A 15,340-nucleotide genomic window follows, 5' to 3' on the forward strand; every position below is an offset into this window, starting at 1 on the left:
AGCTAGGGCCATAGAACAATGAACTGGAATTCCCTTGCCTTCTTTATTAATTAAAGGAAGGTCTGTTATAGTGATAGATTTAAAAGACTGCATTTTTACTATACCTTTACAAGGATAAGATAGAGAAAAATTTGCCTTCATGGTGCCTATGTATAATAATTTCCAGTCTGTTAAAAGGTATCAGTGGAAAGTTCTTCCACAAGGGATGTTAAACAGCCTCACCTTGTGTCAATATTTTGTACAAAAAGCATTGTTTTATAAATAATTCATAAACATTTTCCTCACTCTATAATTTACCATTATATGGACAATATCTTACTAGCTGATTCAGATGCAGATAACCTAGAAAAAATGTTTGAAGAAGTAAAGAAAAATTTGCCTTGTTGGGGATTACAAATTGCTCTTGAAAAAACACAAAGAAGTGATTCTATTAATTACCTAGAGTATAAGACAGTTGTACAGAAAATTCTACCACAAAAAGTATAAATCAGGAGAGATCGATTATGAACTCAATAATTTTCAAAAATCTTTGTTGGAAGATATTAACTGGCTACAGCCCACAACTGGATTAACAACTCAAGAACTAAGTAATTTGTTTCAAATCTTACAAGGTGATAAGGACTTAAATAGTTCAAGAAAATTATCAACTGAGGCTGAGAGAGAATTGGCATTGGTAGAAGATAAACTACAGGATGCCCATGTGGATCATTTGGATCAGCAGCTTGATTTTATCCTGATTATACTAATTTCTTCCTCCTATAGGAAGAATGGATATTTTTACCACACTGAGCAAAAAATTAAAGACTTACATAGAAAAGATTTCTAAATTGTTTCTGAAAATTGAGACTTCATTTAACAGGAATAGACCCAGCAGAAATTGTGGTACCTTTTCACTAATGCTGAAATTGTTCCCATTATGGACAAAAAAATGAACATTGGCAAAGAGCTTGCAGCAATTTCTTGGTAGAGAGTAGTAACAAATTAGCAATGAATATTCCCGAAACAAGAGACTTTAATTTATAAAAAGAACTAATTCAATCCTTCCTCATACTGTATGAGAAACACCAATTTCTGGAGCCTATACATTCTATACTGATATAAATAAATCAGGAAAGGCAGGTCATGTGTTAGGAAAACAAATAAAGTGGCTCAAAGCCCTCATGAGTCCTTTTAAAATTCAGAATTATATGCTATCAGATCCCATACAGGTCTACCAGGCCCTGTACCGGAAAGAAATGATGAAATTCATTAGATATTTGTAGGAAATATGCTAGAAGCCTCAGAATTTCATAAGAATCATCATGTTAATAATAAATTTTTGAAGAAAGATTTTTCTATCACTTGGCAACAAGCTAAGGAAAGTATAAGGCAATTAATTTCCTAATTTTTCTTTGTATAACCAATCTCCACCACCTACAGGAAGTATCCTAAAGAAATTTCAAAGAAATGAAATTTTGCAAATGGATCTGCTTCATTTTGCAAATTTTGGAAAATTAAAGTATGTGCACCATACCATAGATACATATTCAGGATTTCAATGGGCAACTGCTTTGAGTTCTGAAAAGGCTGATTGTAATTATATATTTATTAGAAGTTATAGTCATTATGGGAATAGCCATACAAATTAAGACTGAAAATGCTCTAGCATATGTCTTTAGTAATATGAAACAGTTTTTTTCATATTACAACATAAAGAATATTACAGGTATACCACACAATCTTATAGGACAAGCATTTATAAAAAAATCCAATTGCAGGACATGCTAAATAAACAGAAAAGGGCAAAAAAGACCCCCAGGGATAGATTACACAATGTTTTATTATCTTTAAATTTTCTAAATGCTAATGGGAAAGGAATGACAGCTGCAGAGAGATATTGGATAATAGAAAAAAAAAACACTACTGAATTAAATCATCCTGCCTACTTTAAAGATGTGTTGACCTCAGTATGGAAATCAGGATATATGTTATATTGGGGAAGAAGTTTTGCTTTTGCTTTTGTTTCCACAAGAGAAGAAAGCTATGGATATCATCAAGATTGAAAAAGATTAGATTCAAACAGGAGTGAACTCTTGATTAGGAGAGGCAATAGTTCATCAAACAGTGTGGCCATTTACTCTAAACTTACTTATAAGATGAACAAATGCCTTTCATTTGATCAGATATAACCTGCCAGAAAAAAAAGAGAACTCTCCAAAGTTAGGGTTTGGGCAGGGTTTCATTTTTGTCTTTTCAGGAGAATAACAGCATCCAACTAAGTAATCTGAAGACCAGTGGACAAATAAGACAGTGGAATAAGAAGAAATTATCAAGAGAAAAAGAATAATTTGGCCTAATAGTATAACACAATAGGATAAAATTTCACAAATCTTCCCAAATGTTTGTTTCTGCTGTTCTCTACAGGCATATAAGGCAAATGGTCTTTTTTTTTTTTTTTTAAGCTGAGGATTGATCCCGGGGCCTTGTGCTTGCTAGGCAAGCACTCTACCACTGAGCTAAATCCCCAACCCCAAATGGTCTTTTTGTATTTTCAAATTCAATTAAAAATTAAAGCTTGCTTTGGAGTTGGAGTGTGGCTCTCTCCTTCTCTAAATCCAAGCATACTTGTTAAAGAAAAATCCAAAATCTCTGTCTCATGTCAGAAGATCTACCTGACATAGGATAAAAAACCCCTAAAATTCAGGGACTATTCTATTGCTACTTATCTCATGATCCTTTGGTTTTATTTAGACTCCTTAAAACTTTTCTTAAGGTATAAATATTATCTCAAAATTTATAAATTTATAAAATTAGATATATTTAAAATTTCTGTTGTGATATTAATGGTCATATAGAATGCTAACTATCTAGAAATAGGCTTCATCTAGCTTTCTATACATGATTTCTGGCTTGAGTCTGAAGCCGGTAACTAGGAACTAAATTTGTGTACCCCTGATATATTTAACAAACTGTGGTCCTTTAACCTCTCCAAGATCTTCTGTATATGACATGTAAAATGTTTACATTTTCTGCAGTGAACCATGATTATTCCTGGCAATGACCTTTAAGGTCTCCAGGAAGATGATGAGGCCCTGTGATGATAAATCCACCTGGACTGCAATAACACCATCAACCTGACAAATAACCACTCTAAGATCAGCTTTGAAATACAAACAGCTTAGGACAACTTCAAAGCTCTTAGCTAAGATAGTCTAGCCTCATAAACTGCTCCAGCTAGCACTTCAGATAAGCTCTGCACTTTCCCACCACACTGAGACTGGACAACAGCTAGATCTCCCAGGACTTCACCATTATCTCAATTTTCTCAGGGTCTCCTAAATGTGCCATCATCCCCAGACAGCAGGAAGTAATTTTAAGAACATGATGATCATATTCCTAAGAAGTCAGGTGGGTGGTTTTTGATCATTCAGTGGGTTAAGGATGTCTATCATCATATTTTTGTGGGGGGGTTGGAAATTATTGTTGGTCATGGTCAGGGAGGAAACTAGGTAAAGGAGGTTATATTAAGAGTTTCTGAAAAGGTAAAAAAGGGGGAGTATATAGGAATGTTAGGACAAAAGGGTAGATTATTAAATCTACTTTTAAACTAAAAAGCAACTATTAATCTCAAATATTTTACATTGGTGTTGATTCTTATATGTTGATACAAATTTGAGGTTATTTTTGTTAAAATACACTCATATATGTTTCTACTATTGTTTAAGGTATTGTACTAATAAGCTATTATTACAAACAGTTTAGGATACTTAATAAATGTAGGTCAGTAGTTAGTCAAGTAAAATAATCATATTTGTAGTCATGTTAAGAATGTTTTCAAAGTTAAGCAGTTATATTTTAGATAGATAGATGGTCTTCAAACACTTCAGAGATCTACAGAACATATCATTTAATATGTTTTAATAACCTAAGTCTTTCTATGACAGTGAGACACATCTGTTTCTGGCAGCACTACTTCAGAGAAGATTATGGACATTGGAGAACCTTCATGTGGAGTTTGCTTTCACTGTGGCAAAGTTAGTCACTAGGCAAGAAACTGTCTTTGCCTTGACTACTGACAGTATCCTGTCCAAATTGGATGAGCAGTGACTGATAAACTTTGCCAAAACAAGGTATGACAGTCCTTCAAAAATCCTGCTTCACAGAAAAGTCTGTCAGACGTTCTAGGCCTGTAGGTTGAAGATGCCCCAATGTTCCAAAGAAACCCTGGGTGACTGTCCAGGCAGCCAGATGTCTCTGTTGTTTCTATAATTTTGGAAGTTGTTTGCTCTGGACTTCCTGTTTACTCAGGTAATATTTTGTTCTTTTGGGTCTCTGATGGGATTGAAGACTAGATAGTTATAGTTACAGTTTTCCTTGTTGCCAAATTCAGGAAAGAAACTTACAAAAGAGTGTATAAGGTTGAGAGATATAAAAGCTTAAGATGTTTATCTAAGAAAATGTTTTAAGGTCTTAAAAAGATATTTAGATCCATCCATTTGCCTGCAAACCTCATGATGTCATTGTTTTTCTCTGCTGAGTAGTACTCCATTGTGCATATGTACCATATTTTCTTTATCCATTCTTCAGTTGAAGGGCATCTAGGTTGTTTCCACATTCTGGCTATTAAGATAAATGAAGACCACATGAGAACAGGAATATGCAGAGTGCTCAAGAGGTCCCCAGCAATCTACAATGATACATCTTCTGTAGACTGCTGGCAATGGTTGAGAGAAAGCCTGATCTGACCTAGTCTGGTGATCAGATGGCCAAATACCCTAACAATCATGCTGGAACTCTCATCCAATAACTGATGGAAGTGGATGCAGAGATCCTCTGCCAGGCCCCAGGTGGAGCTCCAGGTGTCCAATTGTTGAGAAAGAGGAGGGACTGTAAGAGCGTGAATTGTTGAGACCAAGATTGGAAAAAGCACAGGGACAAATAGCCAAATGAATGGAAGCACATGAATTATGAACCAAAGGCTGTGGAGCCCCCAGCTGGATCAGGCCCTCTGAATAAGTGAGACAATTGAATAACTTGAACTGCTTGGGAGGCATCCAGGCAGTGGGACCCGGACCTATTCTTAGTGCATGAGCTGGCTGTTTGGAACATTGGGCTTACACAGGGACACTTTGCTCAGCCTGTAAGGAGGGGACTGGACCTGCCTGTACTGAATCCACCAGGTTTAAATGAATCCCCAGGGGAGTCTTGGCCCTGGAGGAGATGGGAATGGAGGGGAGGGAATGGGGAGAAGGTGGGGGTGGGTGCGGGAGCGGGGAGGACAGGGGAACCCATGGCTGATGTGTAAAATTAAAACACAAATATAATAATAATAATAATAAAAGATATTTCTACGTTGGCAGTATAAATATGACAGAAAGTGAATTAGGTACAAAACTTTGAACTCACCAAGAAAAAACAGATGATAGAGTATTTTTTCCAAATTTGTCAAATACAAATGGACTGGACATGTGAATGTAATTCTTACTTTATAGTATTCCTCTTTTTTTTTTTTTAGCTGAGGATTGAACCCAGGGCATTGAGCTTGCTAGGCAAGTGCTCTACCACTGAGCTAAATCCCCAACCCTCAGTATTTCTTATTATATATAGTTTTACTGTATTAGAGCTAAAACCTTTCCTTTTTATTTAGATAAAAAAAAAATGGGGAAATATTGTGGGGTATTTGTTCACATTGACACCCCAAGATGGGTAATAAAGTTTACTTTGAACCAGAGGGCAGAGTCAGTGATTGGCTGACTGGAATTAACCATAGATGTTTTGGAGGACCCAGATAGGGGGCACAGAAAGATATGGGGAGGAGCTTAGAAAGATTTGTGGCCTTTCTTGATATTGAAAATGTGGAGAGTTAGGGTTAGCTGATCATTCCTCCACTACATTTTATATCTATCAGGTTTTTACCCTAATATCTGACTCCTGAGTTTTTGTTAATAATAGAATAATATAGGAAAATGCTTCAGGTTTGGCTGTGAGAGTGTGTGTTTGTCAGAGAGAAGATGGCTTTGGTTTGGCCATGTCCTACAATTGGAAGTGTCGGATTTTTTCAGAGTGTTCGATGTCTGAGATGGCTGGATAATTAATGAATTTAGGGGAGTCATTTGGGCAAAGGAAAAGTAGGAATGGGAGAAGAGATGATATTGGTGGGGGACAGGTGATCTTGATGGAGCAGGAACCAGAGAGTGAGAATGACATTGGGTAATCAGGGCTTAGTCTGATATGGCCGACTGACGTGAAGGAGCTGTCATCCATATATACACTTCTGCAGGCAGAAGTAGATAGAGGACCCTCTTGTGTATGAGAGGGATGGGGTAGGAGGTCTTCAGAGTTTTGGAGAGGTAGGTGACAGAAGCAAAGGTTGATCCTAGAAAGTGTTTAAGTGTTTTGGAAGTGTATGGATTGAAAGGTTTGTATGGATCTAGGAGGCAGAGGGCTGGAGCTGAAAGAACAACATTTTAACTTTAAAGAATTGTTTGTGGATGGGAGAAAGGGGGAGCTGAGCTTTGAAAGGGGTGACCCAATAATCCCTGGAGCCAAAGAAATTGAGGAGTGAATGAGTGTCAGATTGGTTCTCAGAGAGGGAAGCTTGTAAATGAGGAGGTTATCTACATACTGAAGCTGGAGGGAGGGGAGGGGAGGAAGTCGGGCCAGCCTGTAGCAAGTGTCCGGCCACAAAGGTGGGGACTGTCTCTGAATCTCTAGTCAGTTGTTGAGACTGAGTATCAGGACCCATCTATGGAAGGCAAAAAGGTCTTGGAAGTGGACATTCAGGAGTGCTGAGAAGAAAGTGTCTTTAAGATTTAGGACTGAAAGTGAATGGTGTTGTCAGGGATAATGGAGAGGCTAGCTCAAGGGTTAGAGACATAAAGGGCGATCATGGACAAAATAGTTAATGGAGCAAAGGTCCTGGACTAGGAAGAAGGTTCTGTTAAGGTTTTTTGACTGTTAATATGGGAGTATTGTAGGGTGAGGAAGTTGGACATAGAAATGATGGGTTTGAGGTCTAGGCAGAAGCTGTTTAGGGTAGGAAGTGTTGGGCTTTGGAGAAAAAGGCAAAACTTAGGTCAATTTTGGAGAGGATGTCCTTTTCTAGTAAGGGATTAGGACATGGGGGAATGAGAAGAAAAACAAAACCTTGAAAGGAACAAGTTAAAGGAGGAGACTGGAGGGGTCAGGAGAGGTCAGGAGGGGTCAGAAGGGGTCTGGAGTGATCAGGAAGGGTCTGGATTGATCAGGAAGGGTCTGGAGGGGTCAGGAGGGGTCAGGAGAGGTCAGGAGGGGTCAGAAGGGGTCTAGAGTATGGGGTGTGTATTCTAACTATGGGTGAGGGAGAGTGGGCCCCCAACAGTGCCATAGAGAGAAGGAAAGAAATCTGAAACAACTTTGTATATGCCTTAAATTGTTTTCTCAGACCCATAAATGACTTTCTCAAGCCTTCATGGCTTACTTAAACTTTCATATCTTTAGATCTTAACACATACTATCATAACTTCGGACCTATCTTAGATCTGCATACCTTGTATCATTTATTTTCCTTGACCTCTATAACTTACTTATCTATTTCTTATAACCTTTAGAAACTCAAATCTTTCTTAGTGTGAAGCCTGTCAGCAAGGTAAACTGTGCATATGAAATGGACTGACCAGACAGCTAGGTGTTTGCTGTTGTTAAAGCTACAGTTAGCCATCAATGTCCCCAGAGAGCTGAGGAGGAGAAATGGAGTAGGAAGTATAACTTAAATGGCTGTTGTATCAGTTAAAATGACAGAGACTTACTTGGTTGTTTGAGGCTTACATGGTTCATTGCAGAAGCAGCTGGTCTTTGCCAGTATTCCTGCGGCTTGCAGAGGGTTAACTAGGACATGAACCACAAAGGCTCACAGCAGCCCTTAGAGAAGTTCAGAGACTGTAGGAGTCACAGAGAGGGCTTGGAGCAGACAGGAGAGAAAAGCAGAGACACAAAGGATCTCTTTCAGTTTCCTGTGCATTCACAAAAGCTGTAGAGACCCTGAATGATGTTTGGATCCAGACAGCTTGTAGGCCCTTCAGATTGATTATCTAGTGGATATAGAAGCCAAGCCTGGGGACTGTAGTGAGCAAACTCAGGAGATTTGAAGTCTGAGAGTTTTAGCCATTTGAGATTCTGGCAGAGACATCCCAAAATCAGTTGGAATGGCTTTTGGTGGTAGATGGGCCGCAGTTGAGAGACAGAGGTCCTTTGTATCTCGAGAGGCCAAGGAGAGGTCTTCGGGAGAGAGTGGGTCATCACCCAGGTTCCATCACCAAGAGAGGGACCCCAGTGGTCTGTGGATGAATCTAGGACCTGAGGACAGGTGTTTTGGAGGAAAGGGCACTGGCTCTGGCAGTATGACCACCAAGAGTGAACCGGGGAAGCCACCTGTTGAACCAGACTGGACAGAATATGCCTAGCTAGTAACCAGTCCATGGGAGTCCACCCTAATCAGTGAAGGTCATGGTGGAATGCAGTCTCTTCACCCACACAGGACAGAGCAGGGACACTGAGCACTCTGTCAGTGTCATCCAATGACCTGCTAGGGTGGGGGCCTTGCCAATCGTCTGCTGTTGGATGAGGGAATCAGGCATCAGAAGGACTGGGACATGTGAAAAAGGGTTGGCTGGTTACTGGCCTGTTTGACTTATGGAACCAGTTAAGGAGACTTCTCCCTCCCCCCAGCACAGCAGGGGTTCTCTCCTGGACCCTGGATCAGGCACAAACTGTACCCATACACCTGGTTTCACAGAGATCCTTTATTAAGTAAGGAAGAAAAGTTCAAGTGGCAGCTCTCTGACTTGGGCAGAAAACAGCCGCAGATGACCTTGCAGGTGTAATTTTTAAGAGGAGAAGAAGGGGAGGTCTGTGTTAGAATGGGCTAGGATGCAGTGGTGTGTTTCAATTGGGCATGTTAATTAGGTGAACCAAAGGGGGCTTTTGATTCGTAGACTTCAGCACTTTCTGAGCTGGACCTTGGTAGTCAGCCTCAGGAGGAGGAAGTGGCCAAATAAGGGAACAGACCTTGGTGGCTAGCTTTAGGAATGTAATGTAATGGTTCTTAGCAAGGCAGGAGGGGAGAAGAACAAGGCCTGCCAGAGCCATGTGTACCTGGACCAGGCTGGTTAGAGTCCCTTCAGACAGGAGAAACCATGCTTGCTTGGCCCCATGCACTTGGGCAGGAGAGACCATGAATGCTTGGTCGTGTATTTGGGCAGGAAAGGCCATGCTTGCTAGGCCCTGTGCACTTCTTCAGGTAGGACAGGCCATGCTTGCTTGGCCCCTGCGCTTGGGCAGGAGAAATGTCAAGGCAGAAAGGAGTGTGAGGTATAGGAGTTTCTTCACCTTGTGAATGGGAGGCACAGGACAAAGGGAGCTTGGAAGCCTCACACTACCTTCCACACCATATGCCCAGCCACCCACATCCTCCAGCTAGACTCCATCTCTCAAAATGGCATCAGCAGCTGGGGATCAAATATTCTACTCATGAATCTGAATTCAATCTCAATTCCAAACTACAACTAAGTCAATTGTAAGTGTATCTCTGAGAGAGAACCTTTCCAGGAGAGATTAGCATTTGAATTAGTAGACTAGGAAGGGGTTTTGCCCTCCCAAATAGAGATGGGTATCATCTAGTCCACTGAAGGGTCCATAGATAAAAAGTAAAGGGAAGTGTAAATATGACAGCTTTACTTGAGGTGGGATGATGGGATGTCTTCTGCTCTTGCTCCTAAACACAGGCACTCCTGGATCTGTGCCTGCAGAGTCACATTGGTACTTACACCATACACCTGCATGCTGCTTCTCAAGCTTTTGGACCTGGATTAAATTATAACACTAGCTTTTCTAGTTCTCCAGTAGACTGTGGGATGCTCGTCTTTGGAAGAAGGAATTCAAGAGTGAAAGGATCTCTCTGTCTGGAGAGGGGGTAAGAATACAGTATGGGAAGGTAGAAAACTAGGAGTTTAAGATCAGAAATGATGGAGCCTGGCATTTGTCTCATGGGGAGCACCCCACGAGGAGATGGGAAATGGAGACAGAGATGGTGACTGCTATGTTTGATGAGACAATGACAGAATTTTCCAGAACAGAGAATGGTAGTGATTTAGCAACACGCTGAACATGAATTATTTCCAGTGACCCAGTATCTGACACAGTTGGATTTCGCTTCTCTCCAGTGCTCAGGGGAGGAAATTCTGAGAAGATCCTTAACTTTATATTGTTATTTCTGGGAAAAGATTTCATTGGTGAAGAGATTGAAATAAATTGGCTGAGATACTAAAAAGTTTTTTTTTTCTTAGATTTCCCTAAATGATCTCCATCTCCAGGTCCTATTACTTGACAATAATAGACATTGTACCCCATTAGCTATTAGCCTGCATTCTGCCAATGTGGAATTTAATGCATTTGTGAAATAGGATTGGTTAACAAGTTAAAATATTTTCAATTAAATCTTTTAATCAAAAAGCATTTAGAGAATATTTAGACTGAAACTATGTCTGTACACAGGGTGTACTTAAAAAAATACTTTACTAGTATGTGGTTTTTATTCTGAATGTAATGCTTGTTTCAAAATTTAAATAAAAAACAATATATATGCTTGGAGTCACAGTTTGTCTTATTTGGCAGTAAAGTGTATGTGGATCAGAACCTTGCCTCTTCAGTGGAAATATGAACAGGACCACACAAAATGGTCCCAGCATGTCATTTCATTCTGTACAGCCTCAGGAAACCAACTCACCTCACCACAGAAGCCTGTCATTCCCACTCAAGCGTGACCACTTCGAGCTCCACACAGAACTATAGTCACTTTCTGAACGGTTGTCTACTCTGAAGTGACTTAAACCTTGTTTGTTTGCTTTGGAATCCTTCACTCTTTATGTCTTTCCACTCTCTAACTTGAAATGCGTATTTTTAAAACATGTTGGACCTTTGGGATAGTTAGATGTTGGTAATGTAAGAGTATTCATGGAGATTTTTGGGGCATCTGTATTTTTAAATACATATTCATCTATGTATTTTAACTTCCAGAGATTTTCTTTTAGTGCACAATTGGGAACTGACTTAATTATTCAGAACATTCCACTTAATGTTACTCCGTTTCTTACTTATCTGTTTCTCAGACAGTGCATCCCTGAAACGTTTTTTTTTTTTTAAAACATAAGAATCTAAAAATTTCTTGACACTATCCCAAGACATGGAATTCAGCTTCAGGACAGGCCATGACTTGTGTGCAGATGTTCATAGGCAGAGACAGGTGAATAGCAAATGTTTCTTACAGAAGTGGAATCTTGAGACCAGGTGGATCATAAAGACATATTCATGCATGTTGTTAAGGCTATTGCTCCAAGTAGAACATAATATTCTAATAAACTCTTGGTCCATGTGTGGTTGAGAGGAAATTTTAAATGCTTTTTAAAAATCATGTCTTTTAATAAATTCCTATATTGCATAACTTTTGGATTTGTTTGTTTCTCACCCTTGGCACTATTGAAAATTTGAACCAGATAATCCTCTGTTAAGGGCAGTTTCTGTTATATAGACTGTTTAGCAGCAGCCCTGCCTTCTGCCCCCTCGCCGTCAACTGTGGCAATTAAAAATGTCTCAGATGTTGACAAATGTGGCCTATTGGACAAAACCATCCCTGTTGAAGAACCACTGGTTTACGACATTAAATTACTAAATCATGTCCCTCACAGTCAAGTTGAGTCTCACTCCTCAGATTCCAGATGTTTTCTTTTTTTTTTTATTTCACGATTATTGCACAACTGTCCTCGACTCTGCACCTGAATTATTTATTATGGTTTCTATCTTAACCCATTTTTGGTTGCTAACAACAGCGCCACAGATTAGGTAAGTTACAAAGAAAGGACTTCTTTTTTGGTCATAGTTCTGCTGAAGTTTGTAAGGGTCACCTCTGGCGATGGCTTTCTTGATGGCAGTCCATGTGGTGTAACACATCACATGAGGAGAGATGGATGATCAATGTGTGGGAATCAGAACCAAACTGACTTTTAGAATGGACCTGCTCTGTTGATGATCTGCCTACCCTTTAGTTCATTAATTGGACAAATGAATTAATTCATATATGGAGATGGTTCTATATCTTATAGTGGTGATTAAATTTCAATATGAATTTCAGGAAGGACAAACCATACTCAAAACATAGCTTTTGTACATGTTTACAAGCTTTGTTTCATTTTGTGGGACATTTATCAGTTTTAACAAAGTTATTTTGAATTCATTCTATCTTAACAGAACCCAAGCACCACAATACTAACACAGAGTGAGCTTTGTATTTTCAGTACTTTATTTTGAACAATAGAAGATGTGAGAAATGTGGTATGTGATAGGGCTTGGGATGTTTCTTTAACTTTATAGTTTCATTGATAATGGCCTTTTCAATATAACATCTTTGTCAATCATTCAGTCACTAATATTTATGTGGCCTCTAATGTGTTTTCAAAATGTCTTAAATATTGATTTTAGAGACAATAAAAAATCTCAGTAATTATCAGGAGAGATCATACGAGTGCGTACTCATATCTCTTTGTAGAGGCAAAGTAATTAGCCTTCCTAATGGTTCTTCTTTATACAGATACCCTGGTGGATTATGGTAATGACTAGAACCATTCTTGAATGACACAGGAAGGCACTGTGGTGCTTGCTGAGAATGGCCTGTTTTTATTTATAGAGCTCTTTTGATAATTCATGGAAGGTAAGAAGTGATATTTCTTTGATGAAATATATTTGTGGTTGGCTATGAATAATCATTGTTAATTTTTCTCCCACACTCCACTCATTCATCCCATTCTTTCTACACTTATTGTCCAACAATCTACGCATTCACCACACAATTTAAAAAAGAGAGACCTTGGCTTCAGGTGTCAGGGAGACTCATTTGGGTTCATGGCAGAGGACAAGTGAGAAGACACATTGTAATATGTCAGGTGTAGTGACAGGAAGAAGCATTCCCTTCTTCAGGAGCCTGTAGGAGTGCAGCCTCTCTGGCAATGAGCACCAGCTTCGTATTGCAATGGGCAGGAGGAATTGTTGGGGGCGGGGCTGGTGAACTTGACTGCAGATGACTAGAGGATGGCATGAGTGCAAACCTCACATGGAGCCTCTCAGGAAACACTTCCCTCTTGACCAAACTAGCTCAAGGGGGATTCAGCACTGTAATTCATGCTTTCTGAGCCTAGCACAGCATAGTGTCTCTGATAAACAGGAAAGTGTAGCTATAGTATTTACTTGCATGGTGTCCGTATGACTTCCTTTCCAAATGGGGGTCAGCAGGAGGTAGTTTGGACATTCTAGAAGAGCACTCATGACTTATATGAATAGACTTCACATTTACTGTGATGTTTGCAAACTAGATAGTGAGCCAATAAAAACTCATGACTACTTATTTCTTCCTCCAGAATTTTTTACTAGTAGTGGAAATATCTACACATTGCAACACCATTGGAGCCATAGGTAGTTTGTACTAATGGGCCATAGCAAAAGAACTGGTGTCCTACGTGATGAGCCTACCTTCCAGTTAGAGCTGATTCATTTTCAAATTCCAAATCTTCCATGTTTTCAAATACAACACTATGCTCTTTTATGCCAATATTTTAAAATAGTTGTGTCCAGTAAAAATGAGGCAGCCAGCATTCAACCATTGTCCTCCAAGGAGATTGGCATTCTCTCCCAATAGCAGGGGCTGCTGCCTTCTTTACCCCAGTCAGTTTTATGGTCTCATTTCTTGTTTTTGTATTTGGTATTTCATTTCCTTTGGCTTTAGAACAACTGCTCTCATTCTTTTATATCTTGCTACCTTCACTCCCTCTAAGAGAGTGGAGAACACAGCCTCAAACACTATCTATGTTATTAATTGCAGTTTTTTTTTATTGTATATGCAAGAGTTTTTTGTTCTTATAGACACATAATGATTTAATTATAGGAAAATTGGTTTTTTAAAACATTTTTCTACTGTCATTCCTGTGTGTCAAATTGTATGTCTTTGGTTTGTATTGAGTTAGAATGTTGGATTTAAAATATTGCTGTTTGAATGGCTGATTTGAGTTTCATAAAACACCATTTAATGAATCTCAGTTTGGTATTAGGACAGAATTTCCAACAAAATTTTAAATGTCCTTAAATACCATTCTTCTGTTTTGTACTATCTACTTATACAAAGCATCATTCTCAGCATTGATGATGCTAAAATCAAAATATCAGTTAACTCTGAAAAATGTTGAAGATGTTCTACACCTTGCAGTACCAAATGTCCAGCTAGCATTTAACTATGTAAAATAATTAAGTATATCTATCTCATTAGTCTACCAGACTAAGAATTTTTAATTGCTTGTTCATCCAAATGACGAGTTTCCCTTGTTTTTCCTGCTTTTCCTTCTCCTTCCTCCTCTCCTGCTGAAACCTCTACCATTTCCAGTGGAGGTCTCTCATTTCCCTGTCTTTTTTCCAGTATGACCTGCTGAGTTTAATTAGAGTCACTTGCATAAGCATGATTGGGAAGTGGTTTACTAGAACATCTTACCAGGGCCATGCCACTGAAGAAACGACCCTCTCCTGGCAACCATTAACCGCCAGTAGGCCTGTATGAAGGAACGGAGGCCTGAAGAGCACCCATCCATGGTGAAATGTTGATGGGCCCCATCTTGTGCAGATAATGGCAGCTTCAGTGAGTCTGTGAATGTCATGGCTGTGTCATGCCCAGAATGTCTTTTTTGCTGCATGTCTTCCCACCCTCAGAGGAATTATTATTAAAGAAATTTCTGTAAGTCTTTTGTCATTCAGGGTTTGATTTATATACCTGTTTTAATATACCTGTGTTTCATATGCCTATTGTATATCCATTTTATATGTCAAAACGCCAGATTACTTAAACACTTTTTAGGAGGAAAAGATTGAATAGAAAAAGCCTAAGAAGACCTGACCCAGGGTGTAATATTTAAAGTCTTTTATGAATTGCCTGTGAGTGAACTTGGCAGTATTAGATTAAAAGATCAATTCCAAATGCTGATACCCAAATCAGATTTCTATGACAGACCACACACAGCTCCCCTTCTTCATAGTGCAAAGGAAAGGCATCAAAAGGGGCCTTTTTGGAATTGTGTATGGAACAGAAACTGTGAGACCAGCAAGCCTATACCTACCTCATCTGTTTATCAGCTAACTCTGCTAAGAAATACTTGGGGTGACTATTTTGTTGTTTTAACATTGAAGACCTTGGATGTCCCCGCCCCAAGCCCTGTTTTGCTGGCTTCTTTTCTCTGATATCAGTGAGGCCCTTTGGTGAGCTGAGCAGATCGGACACACAGGTTTCCGCTTGAAT

General features: G+C 39.3%; 1 protein-coding gene across 2 annotated transcripts in view; it reads left to right on the forward strand.

Annotated features, from left to right (window-relative positions):
- Anapc10 (anaphase promoting complex subunit 10) overlaps window positions 1–14,487 on the forward strand; it is a 137,237-nt gene extending 122,750 nt beyond the window's left edge. The window contains exons 5-6 of one of the 2 annotated variants that reach the window (XR_004944967.1): window positions 12,599–12,718; window positions 14,438–14,487. The gene's annotated coding sequence lies outside the window, so the exon portion shown is untranslated. The remainder of the gene's footprint in view (window positions 1–12,598; window positions 12,719–14,437) is intronic. The other variant, XR_004944968.1, reaches the window with a different exon arrangement.
- The last annotated feature ends 853 nt before the right edge of the window (window positions 14,488–15,340 follow it).

Source organism: Onychomys torridus, chromosome 5 (genome assembly GCF_903995425.1).
Source record: "Onychomys torridus chromosome 5, mOncTor1.1, whole genome shotgun sequence".
NCBI lineage: Eukaryota > Metazoa > Chordata > Mammalia > Rodentia > Cricetidae > Onychomys > Onychomys torridus.